A 24,114-nucleotide genomic window follows, 5' to 3' on the forward strand; every position below is an offset into this window, starting at 1 on the left:
GAAAGAAAGTACATCTGATACAAGAAGGGTGCTTTAGGACCCAGGGAGCAGCACATTCCTTCAGGCATGGACGAGTTTGCTCCTCCATAGCACCTGCAGCTATGGCAGCGGCGAGAGCGGGCCAGGAGGGGGCGTGGCAAGAGCGGGCCAGGAGGGGGCGTGGCGAGAGCGGGCCAGGAGGGGGCGCGGCGAGAGCGGGCCAGGAGGGGGCGCGGCGAGAGCGGGCCAGGAGGGGGCGCGGCGAGAGCGGCCCAGGAGGGGGCGCGGCGAGAGCGGGCCAGGAGGGGGCGCGGCGAGAGCGGGCCAGGAGGGGGCGCGGCGAGAGCGGGCCAGGAGGGGGCGCGGCGAGAGCGGGCCAGGAGGGGGCGTGGCGAGAGCAGGCCAGGAGGGGGCGTGGCGAGAGCGGGCCAGGAGGGGGCGTGGCTGCCAATAGCAGGAAAACCAGGCAGATCTGCTGAAGAAGATAGATTAGTAAGTGTAATATCTCCCTACTTTCTTTACAGTTGTAATAAGTGCTAACAAAGTGGCCAGCCCCTTTAATTTACCCTGTGGTGGCGCTGAAGGGAAAATTAACACTGCTCAATTATCCAGAGTCTAGCTGATTGTTGGGGGTCCCTGCAGTAGGGCATTTTCTGAGCAGCTTGTGGCCAAGGGATTCTTCTAGCAAGGAGAACCCCTTTAATAAACTAGTGCAGAGGAACAGTAAGTATTGTCTATAGCAGCCAGGTTGTCACTTTTTATTCTCTATCATGCCTAAGGAAACAATCAGCTTCAATCTGACTGGTAGCAATGGACAGAACAAATGCATCATTTTTATCTCCCCGCATAGTGCTGAGAGGGGCGCCCACCAAACTAGACCCCGCTCCCAATTGCTGACCTAATTTACAAGCAATCGTCTTAACATGAATTACAATTATGTACTAGTTTACATTCTAGACATGATTTAATATAACTTCAGGATAATTTCCTCAAATGCAAATTGTTCTTCGGAAAATTCAGTTTCCACATAATGCAGAGACTTCATCAAATATAGTGAATCCAGTCCTGACTTAAATCAATCCCTAATTAGTTCATTAACGGTAATCACCGAGAAGCAGCAGTCCGTTTCTGGCCTGAGCACAATTTCTGAATGAACACATTTCATATCCATTCATCACATTATTCCATTGTCCGATTTGCAATATTGGTTAAAAGGAGAACCTGGCATGTAGTCATCATACTCCAAAACTGCCCTCCGCCACCCTGGTTTATGACCTTTGTCCATCCTATACTTCCTAAAGAGGTTGTCTGAAGTATTGGTGACATTTTGCTAGGATATACCACCAATGTCAGATAGGTGCGCACCCATACCCAGAATGGGACCCCTGAAGTGAGTGGAGAGCAGCCACACATGTGCGGCCGATCTTCATTCATTACTATGGAACTCCCAAAAAAAGGCAGAGCTGGTTAGCTTAGCTCTGGCAGTCCCACAGAAATGAATGGTGCGGTGGCCAAGCTTGCATGGTGCTGTCTCCATTTCTATGTGATATCTGAAAATAACCGAGCTCACTCTGGGAAAATTTCTGAACTCCCATAGAAATAAACAGAAAGCACACTGCGCATGCGCTGTGCACTCTTCACTTTTGGGTGCCCATTCTGGAGATAAGTGCGGGTCCCAGAAGTGGGACCTACACCTTTCTGACATTGGTGGCATATCCTAGCGATATGCTATCAGTGTCTAAGATGATACAATCCCTTTAAGGGGCTCTCAGAACTAAAGTACTGGCCGAACCCCAATAATTAGAAGAACAGAGGGGCCCAGAAAAAAACTGCATCATCCAGATGGCCATCTGTACCTGCCACTGTAGCTGGGCGAAGTCAATGGAATGGGACAAGCTGCAGTAACCGGCACAGCTGTCTGTACCGATGAGATGCTAAAGGAACATGCAGAAGTTGTTTCACAGCCCAGAGGTCAGACCACCACCAATCAAACATTGAAGGTCTATCCTAAGAAAAGGCAATCGAACCCCGGAGAACCCACTGTTTCCTTAAACCACAGCATGTATGAACCAAAAGTTTCTTCCAGGAAACCATTAATAAACTGCTGTTGATGGACTCTTAATTTATGTCTCTACTACTTTGAGGGTAGTAGGTTTTCTAGTCCTACACAACCCCTTTAAGTGAATGGCCACATGGTCAGGTTTCTGCATGCAGTTTTGGAAGCCAAAACCAGGAGTGAATTCAAAAAAAAGAGTAAAAGTAATATCTGTCCTCCTTTTATAATCCACTCCTCATTAGGACTTCCAAAACTGCATCAGAAAACCTAACTGTGTGGCCATATATCAAAGAGATGGAGGTGTTTGAACATCTGAAGATAGTGTTTGAGGTAGACAGCCCAGGAGCCATGGCGCCTGAACAGAATAGCAGGCAGCAAGTATAAAAACCTTCACAGGTCCCACTGTCCAGACAATCCCTTTAAAGGGTTTATTTATTTATTTATTTTTAAATATAAACAGTAGGCTTCTATCCCCCGCCGATCCAGTGCAGACACTGCAGTGGTTCGGCCAGTCCTTGTTTACAAGCAGTCAGCATGTGACCCCTGCAGCCAACCAGTGGTCTCAGTGGTCATGTGCCAAATTGCTTGCATCTTATCTCCCATTGCTGAGCAATGATGCCAGAAGTAAAGGTGACCAATCAGCTTGTAACCCATGCCTGCCGCTCTAATCTGTGGAACTATGGGACTGACACTGTATAGCTCTTGGCTATCTCCATGAGTCCCAACATCTTTGAAGGGGCCGTGCACATCCATAACCGTGGCTCCTTTCAACACCCCTTTCCTCCTGGAACATGGGCTTGGGGCCCTTGTTCTAGTTGTTAGTGGGATTCCCAGTAATGGTGCCCCCAACTACAATGTATAGATGAATATATATATATATGGAACCTCATATACTTTCAGACTTGCGCTGTTACATGTACAGTACTTTTGAACACAAGTAGTGTATGGATGCAACACAAGGCACGTCCTCAGCATGTGTTTTAAGACAAGCAATCCCACCACAAACCACAAGCATAACATTTAGAGGAAGGATGTGATGTGTGATGTATTAAGTATGCTATTTAACCAATCCAAAGATGTGAAGTTAAAACGGAGATAGTCAGTTGGCCCAGAGTAATCAGCACATGATAGATAAGTGCCATAGAGATGTAAAGAAGCTTTTGTTATATATAGAAATATGTATGCCGGGATATTTTTCATCAAAGTAACCCCAGTGCTGTGCATTCCCATGTAATGACCTAACAGATCACACAAAGAACTTCCTGGGAGCTGAGGCAAATGCAATGTTCTAAGAATCTAAGCATCTCACGAGGACCTCTCAAGACCTCAAACACCATCTTCAGATCACAGACATCTCTTTGATAACTGACAACTGATAGTCCTGACAACTAATATGGAACTTGTCATTTAAAAACTATATATACATATTTATGCAGCTTATTTTGGAAGATGAAAAGTCACTCGACAAGTAACGGAAGCAAAAAAAAAAAAAAAAAATGTGGATTCTTCAATAGCGGATACTGGAGGAATCTTTTAAAGCAAAGTTTCCCTCGTTTTTCTACTCCGACCTGTCCAATTTTTTCTACTACTGGCTATGGACTCAAAACATAACAAGGTAAGTTAGGGTGGTTTCACATCATGTTTTTTTCTCATCCGTTTAACATATACAAAAAATTGTATACCTTAAATGGATGCCTCAGACTTAAGCCATACAGTGGCATTCGTTCACCATAGAGTATATATTTTTTTTTACCGGACTCTGCAGGATACAAGAACGTGGTGTGCTGCATTTTTTTTATAACAGAGGCATAAAACGCGATATGAAGCCAACCTAAGTCTGGAATTCAGCCACTACATTTTCACATTCAACTTTTGATGAGAAAGGGTGATCACTTTTGAGTCAGTGGGCTGGTAAAAAGGTCCTCCACCACAGACGTATCTCCAAACATAAGGCAATCCTAGGTTTGATTTTTTATTTTTAATACCAAGACAAAACAAATCTAAAAGAAGAAGCACAGACAGTGCTGGATTTCATCATGCTATCGGCACCTTCTTTAAAACAAAACGGCTTATCTAAATATCTGAGAGATTGATGTTGCGTTACCGCCCTAGACCATTGATCCCACCACCTCAGTGCATGCTAGCAACAGTTCATTTTTCTTACCTCACCATTACCTATGATGGAAGACGCCTCTTCATCGGAGGTCATACAATCAGTGGATATTTTGACGTGGTAAATCTCTTTTTGTAATGCTGAGTGTTAGTGCAGCTGCCTGCAATACTTGTGGTGCACAGGGAGGATAGTTTCATACCACGTTTAGGCCTCATGCACACAACCGGTTTTTGGGTCTACATACGAGCCGCAAGAAATGTAGACCCAAAGAACCCCATTTCACTTCAATGGGGCCGCAAAAGATGCGGACAGTACTCCGTGTGCTGTCCACATCCGTTGCTCCGTTCCGTGGCCCCGCTCGGACTTGAATAGGCATTTCTATAATAGGCGGCCCATTCAGCGAACTCTTCAGCCACCCGAATTAGCAGAGCCCATTTGCAGGCTAAAAAAAAAAAGCCCAAGATACGAGACCTCTAAAGATGTGGGAGGAAACAAAGCAAACAGCATGTTGTTCCCACTGGTCACTTGTGGCATCCCCGCCCAGCATGTCACACAAAGAAAAGGAGAAATAAAACCAACTTGCAAAAGAATAAAACTCTGAGCGAGTCCCTGATGAGAACGCTGAATGACTGACCTTGTATAATTTTAAAGGCACATGCACAGTATGGCACACAGTTGCTTATGCATGCACTAGCGGTCTACTGTATATGCCGATAGGTAAACATGGCAGCACGGTGGCTCAGTGGTTAGCACTGGTGCCATGCAGCACTGGGGTCTTAGGTTCAAATCTGACCAAGGATAAAATCGCCAAGGAGTTTGTATGTTCTCACAGTGTTTGTGTGGGTTTCCGCTGGGTACTCCGGTTTCCCCCTACACTCCAAAGACATACTGATAGGGAACTTAGATAGTGAGCTCCATTGGGGACGGTGTGATAATGTCTGTAAAGCTCTACGGAATATAAAAAAACAAAAAAATGTGGTGTGAACTGTGCCTAAGATGTTATAAGGTAGAACGTCTAATTTCAGAATTATTTGGAAATGAATGATGAATTAATAGACCATTTAGACATACATGATCACGGCTTCTTCGTCACGATGCATCAGCCTGACATTCACATAGTAAATGATCCGAACGTCAATGCTGCATTTTTATACAAGGGGCTGTAACCGGAACGTGAAGACGACAATCGCCCCCACTCCACCAAGGTGAATGGCTGCTATTCCCCACGATGGGAAGACCCCTCGGCCTGGAGACATTTTTATGCAGGTCAGATAACGAGCTGATTTACACATGACAATTAGAGCTACAATCCAGCGCCGGGTCGCGCGTGTAAAGCCAGCCTTAGAAAAGGATGGCCATTAATTATTCATTACCTACGGCTAAAGTGCAACTACTCCTTTTGCAGCACTTAGCCGCTGGTACTGTTAATTGGTGATAAGGAGCATGCTTATACGGGCTGTCAAGATGTATTGCAGGCATATTGTCTGTGACTGAAAATGTAGCTGCTCCACAACTGACCTGCCTTGCTGGAATTCATAAGAGCCTCACATACACTTGGACCATCATTCATTTTAATAGGCTTCCCCAAGACCTGGTTCCCCGAGACCTGGTTCTTCCCAGAAGAAGAATGCCATAAAACCTGCACATATCACAATCCTCCTTCGCTTGGCTCTGGTGATTTGAGAAAATTGAGAAGACTTGTGCTGCACTCACTCTGAAAGATGAATCAATGCTAACAAACCCCAATGGGGCTATCCAGTTCTATCAATAAATACATGGACGGGCCCCGAATAAGGCTCGGCCTGGCAGTGATCAATTACGCAGCACTGTCACAATGTCCCTGCCTTCTCGCTAAATGCTACATAACATTTCATTGCCCTCATTAAATTTCCACCAGTGACTATATTTCATGGCCAGGAGAAAAAAAAACATTAGCCACTGCGCCTGCTGCCTACAATACGGGACATGTGGGACCACAGGGCAGTATCTCACGTCTAGAACGCTGCTAAAATAAAGTACATCCATATATTGTATGTTCTGCAACGCAGACGCAACATAGGAAACGTGGATTGCTGAAATCTGTTTCTTTGGCTTGCAAGCTGGGGAAAAAAAGACTCAATGCGCAGTTTTATTATCGATTTAGATGTATTTGGGGCTAAAACATTTTTATAAGAGGTCATTATTAAAAATGTTGCCTAGTTTGGCTCCTGCGGCATATATGTTTCACATTACATGGCAGCTGCAGAATGCCGTTCTATGATAAATCCATCAGACCGGCTTTCTGACGGTTTGGTCTCCAGATCCACTCTTCTCCTGAATGAGCTTCTAAGCCAGTGATGGCTAACCACCGTCACTCCAGCAGTGGCGATACTACGACTCCTAGCATTCTTCATTCATTTCTATGGAGTTCTGAGAACAGCCAAGAAAGTGTGCATCTTGGGAGCTGTAGTTTTACCACAGCTGGAGTTCTGGAGGTTAGCCATCACAGTTCTAATCCGATTCATGACCAAACTTGAACAGGTCATCTCAAGGTCTTTTTTTTATGTTTAAGTGGATTGTTCAACATTTTGTCAAGAGTAGAGCTCTAATAAAAGAGCACACTTAGCCAGAGCTGGATTTAAATTGGTGAAGGCCCCTTGGAGAAATATTTGGTGAGGACCCTAGACCTTCAAGCCCTGTTGCAGTTACATATAGTAGAGGCAACTGTGTATGCGTGTGGTCTTCTCCACTGAAGTCTAAGAGACTTATGGAGCTACCCACCCCAAGGACAACCACACACATATAATGCCTATGCTTCCACCTCATCTCAGCTGGGAAGGATCACTAAACAGCCATCAGAAAGGGTGGGTGGTGGACGCCATGGGGCATGTGTCCAATATGTCTTTCATATAATCCAAGCCCTCACATACCACCTTGTTGGTCCACTGGTGCAGAGGATTTATTTACATGCTCCTAGGTTTGCAATTTTCATCTATAATCAACATTCCCTGAGATCCATAGAGCCACCTGGACAGAAGAGTGACTGTGGAAGTGAATTAACCATCAAGTGTGGGTGCTCCATGTGCCCTCCGTCACCTGAGCTCCACCACTGAACCACTTTATACAACAGTCTTCACTGATGGATGGTTTTGGCCCATGTTCCTTTCTCATTCTTTAATTTTGACTTCATGATACAAGTGATGAGCACAGACAGAAGCAAGGAGTCGCTGTAATTCTATTCAAAGGATGGCGGCTATGAGTATCACTCTGGCCTTCTTCTAAAAGACCGCTGGCAGACTGTCACAGCCATAACATAGGTTCCTTGTAAGATTGCCCCTACCTGCGTCAGACGATCTGTCATGTTTCACAAAGCTTCAAGTCATCAGATTCTGCTGTAATTCAGGATTATGTCAATTCTGTTTTGCTCTACTAACACAGTCAAGGTGCAGCTAACCTGTCAATTAGTATGCTGAAGTGGGCCACAATACCTCATCTATGCGATGGGGGCCCAACGTTCTTAAAGAGACAGACCAACATTTGCACATCTGGACATTGTGCGTACTGGTATCGCCTGGAAATTTATTTAGTGCTCAATTAATTATGAAAAGAAATAATGTACAATTTTTGTTTATTTTACTCATTTATATATCACTTACATAGTCTGCCGCGCTGTACAGAGATTGCGGTTACTCCTTTAATTCTGAATTAAACAGGTATTGCCATATCAGACATTCATAGCATATCACTAGGATGTGCCATCAATGTCAGATAGGTGTGGGCCCAACCTCTAGGACACACTCCTATATCCATAACAGGGCACCCGAAGTGAAGAGGAGTGTGGCCACCCTCCATTCACCACTATAGGAGCGCTGAAAATGCCCTCGTAATGGAGAGGTGGCCATGTATGCCTGATGAACTCTCTATTCACCACTATGGGACTTCCGAAAATAGCCAAGTGTGCTTGCTCCTTTTTTTCCAGTACTCCCATAGTCTGTTGTGCATGTGCATTGTGCCCTCCATGATTTCGGATTCCCTGTTCTGGAGATAGGTGCAGGTACTACCTCTGGGACCTGCTGCTATCTGACATTGATGGCATATCCTACTGATGATGGGCATTTAACCTGCATGTTTTTGAGGTGTAGGACGAAACCTGAGCAAACACAGGGAGAACATACAAACTCCATGCAGATGTTTCCTTTAGTTCGGATTCGAACCCAGGATTGAAGGACGACATGGCCATGCAGGGTCTACCAGCGCAGGCTGCAGTTACACAAAATTTTTGTACTGGCATATATCAGGGGATCCCTTCTATGATACCGAAATACTCTAACAGGGCATATGGACAGGGGTAGTCTTTATGAAGTATACCAAACCTTGTGGACCACAGATTACATCTGTTTTAGCAATAACTTGGGTTCCATGAAATAACTATTCTGCAGCATTGTTTCTTTGAATTCTGCAATGTGTCATTCCAGGGAATGTATGAAATTAGTGCTGACCGTGTAGTAACAAGGGGAATGGTGACACCCAGTTGTCACTTTATTTATACACTTAAAGAAGGTATAAAAGAGGAACAGCACAACATAGACTTCTAAGGAAATAAGCTCTATCGCTATTTTTCTCAGGGGAATTGCATTGTGTTATTCCCCTAGAGCGAATACAACCAGTGCTAACAGTGTTAAGATTGTGTAGTGATAGGGGGAATGGCGACACTCAGTTGTCACTCTATACATTTTAGGAGGTATAGGGGAAGAACAGCACATAATAGAGTTCTAGGAAAATGTGCTCCAACATTGCATTTCATGGGTAATAAAAAAAAATTTGTTTTTTTTTTTTTTAACATTACATTTTTATTTTATTGTATCTGCTGTTTGGTCTTTAGATACTTTATCACATTTTATCCTCAAAAACCATGCCCAGGACCCAATTAATTCTGCAGTAATGAAGCTACAGCTATGGGGCATAATCTCTGGGCAGACAAAGAGGCATTGCTGTACAAAACTGAATCCAGTACAGTCAATGCTGGTTTATCCTGTACATCTAGGACTGTCACAGATTACTGCATGTGCCTAGATTGCAAGTTTCTGAGCCCAAAATAAGTCTACAAAAAGGTAGTTTGGAAGATTATACAACATTATTTTCTAGATGTAATGTTGAGAAGACATTTAACGTGACTGGCTGCTCCTAGATGAAGCAGTAGCAGCAGGCAGGGAGATGAGGCTAGCTTTCATACATAGCCCTGCAGTGATCAGCCAGCTCTGAAGTGATAAGATAGGGGCTAAAATACTCATATTGTATTATCCGATGCCGCTGAGCCAGGCAGGCCGCTGCATACCAATGCAGATAATGAAGTTATAGCACCCCTCATGCCGCGCTGGTGAGCACCACAAAAATAGGAACTGTGCTCCATTACACACATCCACAACGGCTGTAATCTCCAGAAATCAACATTTTAATTGGATACATATGACTACATCTATTTAAGAAGGGTGTGCTGCACTTCACAAGGATTCATAGAACACAACAGAACAAAGTTGTGGGGCACCCAGAAACCCATGCACACAGCAGCGTATAAGCCTTGCTTAGAGTTCTCCTTTAAATTCACCACTAATGTTCAACACTAAGGACTTGTATAATTATCATAAATCCCATGTTGCTGAAGGCACTTTATTAGGGCTCATGCACACGAACGTATATTTTTCCGTGTCTGTTTTGTGTGCATTCTGTTTCCGTATGTCAGTATTTCCATTCTGCAAAAAAATAGAACATGTCCTATTATTGTCCGCATTACAGACAAGGATAGGACTGTTCTATTAGGGGCCAGCTGCTCCGTTCCACAAAATACAAAATGCACACGGACGTCATCCGTATTTTTTGCAGATCCTTTTTTTGCGGACTGCAAAATACATACAGGTCGTGTGCATGAGGCCTTAGAGGGGTACTCCGGGGCCTAAGCATTGATGGCCTATTAGTAGGCCATCAATATTTTATTGGTGGGGGTCTGACCCTTGGAGACCCCTATCAATCAGACACAATGAAGAGGCTCCAGCATTCCTCCCACCTTCGCGTCTCCTTCATTGATTACACAGCCACAGACAGTTTATGGATGGCTTTGCCTGAGACTGCAGAGAATCCCTTTAATAAATACTATTAGAGTTATCAATATAAAACTGCAACAGGGCAACAGAACCATTTTTTATAAATAGTTCTATATGGGTGATCCCTAATGCAGTCCGGTGGGAGCTGAGGACCAGAAGCATTGTCAAGAGACCAGTGAGAACCTCCCACAAGAAACCTTCAAAGTTCTATAGAGAACAACCTACAACAGTTTGTATTCAGCCCTTTTTGATGCCCCCATTTGGAGGGATCCTGTCATGTTGAACATGTAGTCCGACCTGCCAGCAGCATGCTCTAGAACAAGAGGAGCTGAGCCGACTGATATAGAGTTTATTGGGAAAAGGTTACGGATTAAAAATCGCTGCTCATTCTAGTGGGCATTCCTAATCAGTAATTGACCGGTATCTCTGGAAATCGTTGAGTGACAATGCCTACTGGACTCCTAAGCATTGAATGCAGGGATTTCAGTCCATAGGTCACAATTTATAATCTTTTCCTACAAAACTAGATATCAGTCTGCTCAGCTCCTCCTGCTTTATAATATGCTGCCATTAGACAGGATAGGGTTTAGAAGGTAACCGGTTCCCTTTAAGAAATTCTCCAGCATATTCCAACTGAAAGGGAAAGGAGGCCATACTCCAGTAATGTATGGAAATCACAGATGAGATGTGCCAAGGAGCGGCAGAGAAAGCAGGACACAATCCGGTCATTGCTCATCATTACCACATTTTCCCATGCAGTCTCTAATGAATATATTATCTGAGGTCAAAGCAGCGAGGGGGCAGTGTGAAAACACACAACATGCTTTATAAAGAACTGGGAAGTGGTTATATTCTAGAAATGCCTAGAATAGACTTGGCCGGACTATCGTGATGAATATCCAAAGCCAGATGAACAATGGTGATCATTTCCACAAACAAGAACCATCTCCCAAGCACTTGCTCTGCACACCATGGCCATACATCCAAACCGTTCTGGAATGTCTCAAGATGAAAAAATGTGAAGAATCTCCCCACATCAAGTAAAACCTGGATTCCTAAGGTAGAATAAACATTGTCCAAAAGCAGTCTCCAGTCTTCCTGAAATAATTCAGTCCAGACAACTGCGTCAACGAAGAGATCACTGTAGGCCCATGGCGGACTCTTAGCGTGCAGGGTAGTGACCCTATAAGAGCAGGCTCAAGAGTGCGGTCAAAATGAATACTGACAAGTAAATTCAGACGGAAATTATTCAGGTGCAGTGCCCCTGGCGCTTTAATTTATATTCAGGGGTGCATCTATTGGAGGTAGCAGTTACACCCCTATACTGGCACCTGAAAGGACCCAAGGAACGCCCGAGTATCAAACAGCGCATAGCAGGTAAGGTGCCCTATCACAAATATTACACTGGGGCCCAGGAGTGTCAAATTATGTAGAACATGGTACTGCATGAAAAAACCTCCAAACTTAAATATACTGCAAGTCACCCTGCCTTTCTCTTCTTCGCGTCACAGTGAAAACTGTTTAAAGTGGGCGATCCGCAAGTGGTCTGCCCGGACACTGCTGTCCATACCATAAAAAGGCACCCAACTGCTCCCCGCTGCTCCATTCCACCCCTGAGAGTCTGGTCCTGCTACTTCCAGTCCCTGGTCTGTCAAATTTCTGATGCAGTCAAGTGCACCACTGCAGCCAATTACTGGCCTCAGCAGTGATGTGCTGCTTTGGAAAAGCTCACCTCTGAGGCCAGTGACTGGCTACAGCAGCACACGTGATCCTGGCTCGAAGTTTATAGGTCCAGGATCGGAAGGAGCAGGACGTGATCTGTGTGTTGGAATGGAGTGGTGGGGAGCAGGTGAGTGTTTTTTTAACATTATATATAGCCCTGTCCAGGACACAGGTAAAATTGTTGTAGAAGCTAAACAACCTCCTTTAAGACAATTTTGTTTAAGCTTACAGTATAGTCACCCCGATGCAGAGTAGGAGTTGAGGAACCATTTTTCAATGGTGTCGCCATTCCCGCATTACTTATTGACACCAGAAATGGCATTCTCGGATGCCATCTAGCAATAAGAGGAACTGTCAGTCAGAAGGAGTAATTTTCTTGGTTAGTTGTGGAGGACCTTGCAGGGCTAAAAGTGCTCCACCACAATATCTGTCATATGTCCATAAAAGTTTGTGTTACGTTGGTGGCTTATGCCTGTCACTGTCCTGATACTTCTATTAGGAATATTTTTCACTGAACATGATCTCATTCTGCAGTATCGAAAGGGTTAACCTCCTCTTGCTCTGTGTGCTGCTGCATGGCTGCTTCTGCTGTATAAGCTGTTTGCTTCATTCCTTGATGAACAATTCGGTTCCTAGCATGCTAGTTCCTTGCTAAGGTGGTTGTTCCTATTGTCTATGTACTGACCTATGCCTGTTTACCGGATTGTGATCCTCCACTGCCTGACCTGTGCCAGTTTGCTGTATTGACCTTCCCTTGCCAGACGTGACCTTGAGCCTGTTACACAGATTTGCACAAACTCTGCCTGCCCTGACCTTGGCCTGTTGCTAACAACACTATTTTGCCTGATCCCTCAGTGTTCCCTGGGGTCAGGTGTTGTGTTTGTTGTGTGTCTGTAACTATTTATATGGTAATGCAGTGATTTTAATGGGAGTGAACAAAGGGTGTATCTGCAAAATAGGAGAGGGTCGGGGGAAATTGGTCAGATGAAGTGGGTGAAGTACACCGAATTTTTTTATACCAGGCTTTCATACAAGTTTTAATCTTGGGAGTATAACAATAATGGAGATTTAAAAGTGTATGTGGATTCCACCCAGGGTGTTTGTTCCTTTGCCTCCTGATTGCTCATTCAGGTATTTCCTGGAGCACTACAAGTGTTAACATAGGTCTGAAGAAGATAAGCTACACTGAAAGGGGAAGGAAAACCTGGTTGTGATACAGCTGACATCAAAGTGGTGTTTTAGGCTCATCCGGAGGAGGACTGCAAGCACGCAAAAAAAAAACCCCCACAAAACGCAGATAATATACTTTAAGAAATTTTGCTCTGAGTCCCATCAATTTTATTTTTTCAGAGGATTCTCGGTCAAAAGAGACTTAATTGGAAATTGCTTTGAGTGTCATTTTTATTCTATGTATTTTTACAGTCTGACCTCCAGGGTCAACTGTCATCCACACTAGCACTCCAAGAGGTAGCAGCCTGATGGCTCCTCCGCAGCAAAGGCTAGATCCTTGCATACTGTAGGGGTTAAAGGGGCAGAATGGTGGCTCAGTGGTTAGAACTGGTTCCCAGCTGTAGGACCCCATCCATCTAATCTAATCGCTATAGAGGATAAATGAATATAAATCGGAATACCTCTTTAATTAAAAGTGACCCTATGACTGTCACTTGAAAGCGAGAGCGCTCATTACTTTAAAGGGAACCTGTCACTTTGAAGATGGCGTCTTGAGCTGCAGGCAGCACGTTATAGAGCAGGAGGAGCTGAGCAGATTAATATACAGTTCTGTGGGGAAAAAACACTGTATACAAAGTCAGAGGGAAGGCTGTCACTGATAGGACCGCCTCCCTGTCTTCAGTCACTGATAGGACCGCCTCCCTGACTTCAGTCACTGATAGGACTGCCTCCCTGTCTTCAGTCACTGATAGGACCGCCTCCCTGACTTCAGTCACTGATAGGACCGCCTCCCTGACTTCAGTCACTGATAGGACCGCCTCCCTGACTTCAGTCACTGATAGGACCGCCTCCCTGACTTCAGTCACTGATAGGACCGCCTCCCTGACTTCAGTCACTGATAGGACCGCCTCCCTGACTTCAAAGCCCAGAAAGAGCTGAAATTTTAATGAATGAAATACAAATTATAATGAACAATTTCCCACATACTATATATCAATCTGCTCAGCTCCTCCTGCTCTATAACATGCTGCCTGTAGCTTATGTTGCATTTTCATGATGCAATTTTAATGGGCATTTTAATGGGCAATGATTGCTTAACTGAGCCCAAAAGGTATCAAATGTTTTTTTCACCAGTCCGGCTGCAGTGTTCACAGACATCAAAGAGTAGCATGTGTTTTGGTAAATCATATTAATGACCAACAATTTGCTGAGTAAATCTACAGCTATTGTTCAGTTACTTTCCAAACTCCATGCTTATTGTACTCTGACCTTGGGTAACAATAAGATGTTTTATAATTCAGTCCTATTCAGGGACGGTGGCTTCCTCCTGGCTTGAGGCTGCCTGACCTCACATGTTCCTCAGACCTTCTTCTTAGTCAGGGTCAGTGCAGGTTATGAAGGTGTTCTGGGGCACTGTGGTGTAATTGTTGGGTGCAGTTTTGATAGTACGTCTTTCAGACCCAGCCTGTATACACCATCCATGATGGCTACATTAGCTGATACTGCAGATAGGTACATCTAAGAGATGTGCTGAGAAGTGATGTGCGCTGTGTTTATTCCCCATGTGTAGACCAGGAAAGCTCCTGATGTGCACGCTAAATGTATCCCGTAGCCCAACGTTGGTCGAAATAGTGAATTTTTGGCCTTCATCTGACTCTTATACATAAAAAACGAAGAGGCATGGAGTAGTTGTAGACTGTGCTATTCCATACAACGTATAGCGTGTAGCATACATTTAATTAATACAGGAGCTCATGGGTGATGGACGCCACAGTATGGTAACCATCACAGGCCTCCATTTAACGTATACATCAAGCAAAGGCTAATACGATATGTGAACAGAGCCTGGCATACTGTATATTACACTTTACAATGTGTATAGAATATACAGTATATAGCACACACAGACAGTCAAGGAGATTCATGAAAACTGTCTGTTGCCCATAGCAACCAAAAACTGCGCAAGTTTGACTTTTTATAGGGCTTTTGAAAAAGAGTCCGTTGACTTTCCCCCATTGAGAATACACTTATTACACTTCTTAGTGCAAAATATTACCAAGTAATTTCACAGGATATTTTTGTCCTTGGTTTTCCCCTACTCTATAATACACGGTTATGGTTGGTGCCTTGCTATAGAACAGAAATAGAATGGCAGAGGCCCAGTGTCCGCCTGTGGTTACACTCTGCGTGGTCTCCTAGCACGTCACATGAGCAGAACTGTGTAACGTATAGCTATATTTAATGGCAGCCATAATAGAATAAGGGAATGTACTAGGTGAAGAAAAATCACCTAAAATGTTCTTTACTTTACTACTGGAAATGCATTTGGCACTAGTGAGCCATCTGAAGCATTTGGAATCTTGCACAGGACTGCTGGGGACAAATGTAAAGCTAAGATATGGACAGCAAAGAGAGCAAACAAGGGGATCATTTTAAGTAGAGTTGAATTCACCAGAATGTCAGACATACGAGAAGACACACAGTTAAAGGGGTATTCCCATCTCAGACACTGATGGTATACACTACGTGCAGAATTATTAGGCAAATGAGTATTTTGACCACATCATCCTCTTTATGCATGTTGTCTTACTCCAAGCTGTACAGGCTCGAAAGCCTACTACCAATTAAGCATATTAGGTGATGTGCATCTCTGTAATGAGAAGGGGTGTGGTCTAATGACATCAACACCCTATATCAGGTGTGCATAATTATTAGGCAACTTCCTTTCCTTTGGCAAAATGGGTCAAAAGAAGGACTTGACAGGCTCAGAAAAGTCAAAAATAGTGAGATATCTTGCAGAGGGATGCAGCACTCTTAAAATTGCAAAGCTTCTGAAGCGTGATCATCGAACAATCAAGCGTTTCATTCAAAATAGTCAACAGGGTCGCAAGAAGCGTGTGGAAAAACCAAGGCGCAAAATAACTGCCCATGAACTGAGAAAAGTCAAGCGTGCAGCTGCCAAGATGCCACTTGCCACCAGTTTGGCCATATTTCAGAGCTGCAACATCACTGGAGTGCCCAAAAGCACAAGGTGTGCAATACTCAGAGACATGGCCAAGGTAAGAAAGGCTGAAAGACGACCACCACTGAACAAGACACACAAGCTGAAACGTCAAGACTGGGCCAAGAAATATCTCAAGACTGATTTTTCTAAGGTTTTATGGACTGATGAAATGAGAGTGAGTCTTGATGGGCCAGATGGCTGGATTGGTAAAGGGCAGAGAGCTCCAGTCCGACTCAGACGCCAGCAAGGTGGAGGTGGAGTACTGGTTTGGGCTGGTATCATCAAAGATGAGCTTGTGGGGCCTTTTTGGGTTGAGGATGGAGTCAAGCTCAACTCCCAGTCCTACTGCCAGTTTCTGGAAGACACCTGCTTCAAGCAGTGGTACAGGAAGAAGTCTGCAAGGTAAGAAAAACATGATTTTCATGCAGGACAATGCTCCATCACACGCGTCCAAGTACTCCACAACATGGCTGGCAAGAAAGGGTATAAAAGAAGAAAATCTAATGACATGGCCTCCTTGTTCACCTGATCTGAACCCCATTGAGAACCTGTGGTCCATCATCAAATGTGAGATTTACAAGGAGGGAAAACAGTACACCTCTCTGAACAGTGTCTGGGAGGCTGTGGTTGCTGCTGCACGCAATGTTGATGGTGAACAGATCAAAACACTGACAGAATCCATGGATGGCAGGCTTTTGAGTGTCCTTGCAAAGAAAGGTGGCTATATTGGTCACTAATTTGTTTTTGTTTTGTTTTTGAATGTCAGAAATGTATATTTGTGAATGTTGAGACGTTATATTGGTTTCACTGGTTAAAATAAATAATTGAAATGGGTATATATTTGTTTTTTGTTAAGTTGCCTAATAATTATGTACAGTAATAGTCACCTGCACACACAGATATCCCCCTAAAATAGCTAAAACTAAAAACAAACTAAAAACTACTTCCAAAAATATTCAGCTTTGATATTAATGAGTTTTTGGGGTTCATTGAGAACATAGTTGTTGTTCAATAATAAAATTAATCCTCAAAAATACAACTTGCCTAATAATTCTGCACTCCCTGTACAGTATTGCTAGGATATTTCATCAATGTCAGATGGTGGGACCCGCTCCAACCTCCAGAATGGGCCCATACATGGCAACTTCTCCATTTACCGCTAGGGGACTGTTGCAAATAGCCGAACCAACATCCAGCTATTTTTGGAACTCCCATGAGTTGAACAGAGGGTGGGCATGCTTGCACAGCCCTCTCCTTCACTTTGAGGGGCCCATTCTGGAAATAGGAGAGGGTCCCTGAGGTGGGACTTGCACCTACCCGATATTGATGACATATCCTAGCGATATATCATAAATGTCTGAGATGGGAATAATCCTTTAAGTTGGCTATACACATTACATTAAAGGGGTTGTCTAACCTCCACTGCACTTGTAGATATGGTCTAGATGCTGATTTGCCTCAAGAAACGAAACCACTTATTGACTCACCGCTTCTCCTTGCCAGCAACAAGAGCTTCTCCCCTGCTGCTTCTGGTCCCCTGGGGACTAGATGTGTGATGATCTGTCCGCCATCACGGGGGCCACTGTTGTCATTTGCTGGCCTCAGCAGTCACGTACCACTTGGAAACATGTCACAGCTGAGGCCAGGGAATGGGGCAGGAACCTTGATGCTGAAATGGAGCACCGGTGACTAGGTAAGTGGTTTTGTTTCTTTAGGCAGAGCAGGTTTTGGGTCATATCTATAATGGTGGAGGTCAGACAACTACTTTAATATCATCCAAACCCATCAATTACAGCAGGACCGGATGACCATCTTACGGGTATGGGCGTGTACCTACGACAACAGACCGTTTTGTCAAACTTTTTGCTGTTAAATGGGTTTTTACAGTTTTTCCAATAGCTTCAATCTATTTTATGCATCATAACTTGGTCCTGCCATGCAGCTGAGGTCCCCCAGGTGCCGTCTGTGGGCTATGTAAAGTCCTACAATCTTCGGCCACGACTGCATCCATATGGTGCAAGATGGCCACGGCAGTTGATTCACCCACATCACTGCTCATTTACTTAACAGTGACTGAACATGCCCATATTAATGATCTATGACTATCCTTAATGACCCATCAATTAAATAGTGTTTTCAATGGCTTGTGGTCTGCATTTTGGGGACAGTCTAGGTTTTTGAGGAATGGACATACAGAAGTGGAAAGCACATGGGTGATCTGTGCGCTTTCTGCATCCGGATGTGCGTTCTGCAAAAAGATAGAACATGTCCTATACTTGTTCACAAAATGCTGACCCATAGAAGTCAATGGGTCTGCAAAAAACATGGATGCAACACACAGACTGCATCAGTATTTTCCTGATCCATGATCTTCAGACCACAAAACATATACGGTTGTGTGCATGGGGCCTAATATTTATCCTGCTAATGTTGCTTAAGGTGGTCATGACTGGAGGATGTACAATGGCACACCATCTTTGACAAGCCTGATGAAGAGCAACTTACAGAAGACACCAAATAAACGAGCACCACAGCGGTGAATGTTTTCCCTGACCCACTATTCAAACTTTTTTCAGTATTAGAAGAATGAGAATGATCTTCCTGTTGCAGACATTATCCCCAGTACATATATTTTCTCATCTCTAGCTGAATGATTTCTATAATTGTAGCATTTCCTCAGTAACAGCCAAGAAAACTTTGAACCAAGCCCTGGACTTGTTCTGTCTGATGGAGAAAACATCCATCTGTCGGAACGGATTGTTTTACTTCTATGTCTCTGGCCGGCTTATGTCCATGTAGTCTCTGAGCCAAATGCAATCTACTGTTCCCATGAAGCAGTAAAGTCAGGCTGGGGAGTGGACATGTGTAGTGTTCTGAAATTCGATGAGTAACAGGCTGACCAGAAAAATGTCTGCCCCCATGATGACTACTTGTATCACGTATGTCCAGACACATTTTCACCCATATGTGGGAATGACATTAGCAGCTAGTTTTGTGCGATCAAGACATTGTCTCCGATATGCACCGAGAATCCCACAAGGTCCAAAGGTAAAGCTTCAATAGCTATTGGCCAACAGCTATCACTCCCGATTCCCCCATATACATACATGGTTGTATGTCTTTTCAAGGGGGAAGAGTGGAATTAGCAGCTGCCAGACACCTCTGGTGGGGGTCTACCTCCCAGAAGAGTTGGAATTCACTGCACCTCATCCTTCTCCACCCGACCTTAGCTGTGAGGGCAGAGTCTGGACCTCTCCATCAGTTGTCGCACGTTACCACTGGTGCAGTTCTTAGGCTGTGCTGACATCTGTGTCGGAAGCCCCCGGTGACAAATACCTTTTAATTTTTGACAGAAATAATGGCACTGTATGCAGTTCTACTTTTTCCACCAAAACTGCCAGTTATAGGTCAATGGGGTCTGACGCACACCACCATTGTCCATATGAAATGGGTCCACCACTGCATTGGGTTTCCCCATAAAGACTGGAACCACATTGCAGATTTGAACACCTAACCTGCACCAGTACTTTTCATTTTATTTTTGCCATTCGATTTCCTCTCTCTAACGTTTTACCCATTGGACAGAATGTAGGAAAAACTAGTAAAAATTGTGTAGGAACGTATGAATCCCCATTTATTAAACAGGAACATTTGCAGCTGTAGATTATGCAACATGGATATCTGTGAGATTGGTTTCATATAGAAGCTGATCCTGGGCACAGTCACTATAGGGGATTAGGGGGATTGTATTCTTATGTAGTACAAAGCTGCTCTGTGCATAAGATATATTACACCTCTCTGCGGAGGTGTGCTATGCACAGAGCATGCACACAGTAGTACGGTGACATAAGCCCTCCATACGACACCGTATTAAGGAGATGATTTTTGCATTGTGCAATGCTTGTAATGGAGAACACCTGATGGAGCAGGACTTGTAATGGAGAACACCCGATGGAGCAGGACAGATGTCCAAGAGGACATCTGATGGAGCAGGACTTTTTCTCTGATATCGTACAGGGGAAAAAATTCAGTGTACCTGAAACTTGAGGCATACTGAGGTGTAGTAGAGCTCCACAGACTTCTATGGGTAGGTATTACAGCTTCATACTAGTTGGAGATTGTAGAGCTGTAATATGTTATATGCCTGTGTGCATGAGTCCTTTATCGTTCTATTGCCTCTTCCTCATCATACTGGTCAATGATTGAGACCTAAATAAGGATATGAAGCCAGCACAGCATGACCCATGGCACTAGCTGATAACTCTATGGCAGTGGCTCCACAGATTTAGTTAGTTATTTTATGCACTTATATAGCACTACTATATTCTGCAGCACTTTCCAGACATTAGCATTGGGCTCTCCCCAATGCAGCTCACAATCTAAGGTCCCTATCAGTATGTCTTTGGAGTGTGGGAGGAAACCGGAGTACCCGGAGGAAACCCACGCAAACACAAAGTTGTTGTCCTTGGTCGGATTCGAACCCAGGACCCCAGCACTGCAAGGCACTACTGAGCCACCATGAGCGTTATTCCACAGGTGACTTCCATACATCGCTGGGTTGCTATCTAACCGATTCTACATCGCAACCTCTGGATAAAACACTGACCACCACGTACATAACATTACAGACAAATTCTGGAATCGGGAACCTGGCAAGTTTTACTATATGCAACTAGTTTAGTGCTCTCATTAAGAGAAACAAAATAAGAGTATTGCAGGTTTGATACCTTTCTAATGGCCAACAAATATAGAAGTAATGATATTACATAGCGAGCTTTCGAGACATCACCAGTCCCTTCATCAGGCGTACTACAAGAATATATGAAGAAACAGCAATATATATATACCGTATACAATAAGAACAGAGACAGGGGGGAATGAATGGACATTTGAAAAATAACAGAACAACATATCAAAGATCTTGAGAATGAGTCCTTAATTATCTTACAGATAAGGGGCGTGAAAGTTTTATGGTCTCTAAATTGATGTTATCTCAGAGACCTGGTGCCCCGACTATGTCTATAGAAGACTCTTTAGATATTAGTAGTGGGTCGTAAATCCCGGGGACAAATTCAGTTCCAGTATTTCATAGTGTCAAGCAGTGTAACATCATTACTTCTATGTTTGTTAGCCATTAAAAGGTATCATACCTGCAATACTCTTCTTGTTTCTCTTAATGAGAGCACTAAACTAGCTTTCTATTGGCTAACACGGTACCAGACTTTTTCCTTTTACTATATGCAATAAATGCAGAATGTTTCTACCAAGTTAATGGGCAGACCAGCTTCACCTGATATTTGGGAAACATGCGAAAAGTGTCGGTGGCAGGTGATGCATGCTGTTACAATATTTCGGTCATATATTGTAGGTCAGCGCATAAACTTTCCAGTTCATTGGAAATGTACAAATAAATAATGACATGGTCCCTATACACTGAGACATTTCTAGGCATACGTCCCACAGCCGACGGTCTCCAGAGAGAAGGATCTGCAGTCGCAGAATATATGCCACAACAAAAAGAGTATATAAAGACAACTGTACCTCATTAGACAGGCACATGCACTCCGGTCTTACTATACTGAGCACTGCAAGTAGTGAGCGCTCTCTCTATACTGTCAGCTCATGCAGCATGCTTCCCCGAGCCTCGGCTACAGAGCTGCAGCAATCCTGTGCACCATGATATGCAGAAGGCGAGCAAAAGGCAGCACTTACCAGCATACTGTAACTTTCACCCCGGCTAGGAGAGGAGTGACCCGAGAGCGGTGCAGAAGCAGGCTCCAGACAAAGCCAGGCAGCTAATCCACCATCACACTGGAATTTAAAGCTTGCTGTAAGCTGGGTCACAGAGAGAATCTGCATGCAGAGCACAGAGCGCTTCCTTATTAGGCTGCCAGCTCCCTCCTCAGGCAACAATGCCGCCTCTGTACATTACCACAATGACACTGCCCCTGTGCGGAGACGTTAACTCACTCCCCGCTGGCCTCTCAGGGGTTAATGCCATCACCTTGAAGGGCGCAGGATATGGCTCTATAGATATTGATTCATCCCCGGGCATACAGCAAGCTGGCTCTATAATAAATAGTGGTCAGCTCTTTTGATCTGATCGCCTGTTCAATAGTAGAGATCCATTTTTTTCCCCTAGAAACCCCTGCCATAGCAATACAAGTAAGTAAATAAATAAATAAATAAATTTACAGACCCCAGGTAGCTTTAAAGAATGTGCCACAGAATAGTAGGTAAATAGGGCAGACTGTGCTAAATATACTGTATTATATATCATGTATAAGGACTGCCTATTGGTGGACGTACCGTTGATGCAGGGGACCCATACCACAACAAAGTACCAAAGTTTCCTTGGCTCAAAGTTACTGATTGTTTCCGATTACTGATGAGCAAACTGATTGTACAAATCAAATTCGATCAGATCATAAATCAGCCTCCTTAAAGGGTTAAGCCCAGGATTAATGTAAAAAAGGAAAATAAGAGATCATATATGGCAATTTCTTTCCAACAAAGCTAGAACCAGCCCTGTACCTCACAACATGGATCAAGAGGTCTCACCATTCATTACCCTAATTCTTCTGCTACATTTATTTCAGGTTGGCAGCTTAAGGGGGCGTGTGCTTTCTCAGGGAGTGTGTCCTTTCTGCTCCAGCAGGTGGCAGTTGAGGAATAGCACGGATCATGTGCTTCCATCTCAGTGACCAGGACAGAGAAATTAGAAAAAGAGCAAACAGCAGGTGGCGCTATACAGTCTGATTTCATTAAATAACTCAGTGGCTATACTAAAAGTTTAATTATATGCAATTATAAAAGTATTCAAATTAGGGATCGACCGATATTCAGTATTTTGACCGTTATTGGCATCTATTTTGACCGTTATTGGCATCTATTTTGCCGATATTCCGATAGCTTATGGGGAACACAGATCGCGCTGCTGTCAGCGCTTTCCGTGTTCCCTCAGCAGCACAGAGGAGAAGGAAGCAGCGTCTCCCTCCCCCTGTGCTGCTGCTGCCACCAATGGGAGGAGGGAGGACAAGAGGAGGGAAGGGGCTGTGGCCACTGCGCCACCAATGAAGATAACACTCTTATTAATTCATATACAGGAGGCGGGAGCTGCAGAATCACATAGCCGGCTCCCGACCTCTGAGTGGTAGCTGCGATCTGCGGTAGTTAACCCCTCAGGTGCCGCGGATCGCAGCTACCGCTTTATAGAGGTCGGGAGCCGGCTATGTGATTCTGCAGCCAGCTCCCGCCTCTTGTATATGAATTAATGAGAGATTTCTCTTCATTGGTGGCACAGTGCGACCCCCACCCCCACCCCAGTATTAAAAACATTGGTGGCGCAATGCATCCCCCCACCCAAGCCCCCCCCCCAGTATTAATCATTGGTGGCAGTGGCCACAGGATCCCCTCTCCCCTGCTCCTCCGATCGGAGCCCCAGCAGTGTAATCCTGGGGCTCCGATCGGTTACCATGGCAGCCAGGACGCTATTGAAGCCCTGGCTGCCATAGTCTGCTCCCTGCTGCTGTGTGCACAAAGCACAGAGCAGCAGGGACAGTGTGAGCTCCTATTCACCCTGATGGAGATCTATCAGGGTGAATAGGACAAGGGTTCTAGTCCCTAAGGGGGCTAAAAGTTAGTAAAAAATAAAAAAAAATATTAAGTATTAATGAAAAAGAAAGATTTACAAAAAAAAAAAAATACACGTTAACAATAAACATATTAATTTACTGCAGATTTGTGTAGGAATTTTTTTTCTTCAAAAATGAAAATTCCCAGAATATCGGTATAAATTATCGGCTATCGGCCTGAAAGTTCACAAATTATCGGTATCAGCCCTAAAAAAAATCAATATCGGTCGATCCCTAATTCAAATCAAGGTGCTGGTTTGAAAACTGTAGACTATTATTCATGGGACAACCCCTTTAAGACGTGAGGGCCTGGTCCTACTGCTCAAGAGACTCCTCCCACCCCCCCGCAAGCACAGAGG

The 24,114-nt window shown here is 44.2% G+C and overlaps 1 protein-coding gene across 1 annotated transcript in view; it reads right to left on the reverse strand.

The window, feature by feature from the left end:
* The window catches only part of PAG1 (phosphoprotein membrane anchor with glycosphingolipid microdomains 1), a 63,002-nt gene extending 41,012 nt beyond the window's left edge, over positions 1-21,990 (reverse strand). Inside the window, exon 1 of the mRNA XM_044294141.1 lies at positions 21,834-21,990. The gene's annotated coding sequence lies outside the window, so the exon portion shown is untranslated. The remainder of the gene's footprint in view (positions 1-21,833) is intronic.
* Positions 21,991-24,114: the final 2,124 nt, after the last annotated feature.

The sequence above is a fragment of the Bufo gargarizans genome, chromosome 5, assembly GCF_014858855.1.
Source record: "Bufo gargarizans isolate SCDJY-AF-19 chromosome 5, ASM1485885v1, whole genome shotgun sequence".
NCBI lineage: Eukaryota > Metazoa > Chordata > Amphibia > Anura > Bufonidae > Bufo > Bufo gargarizans.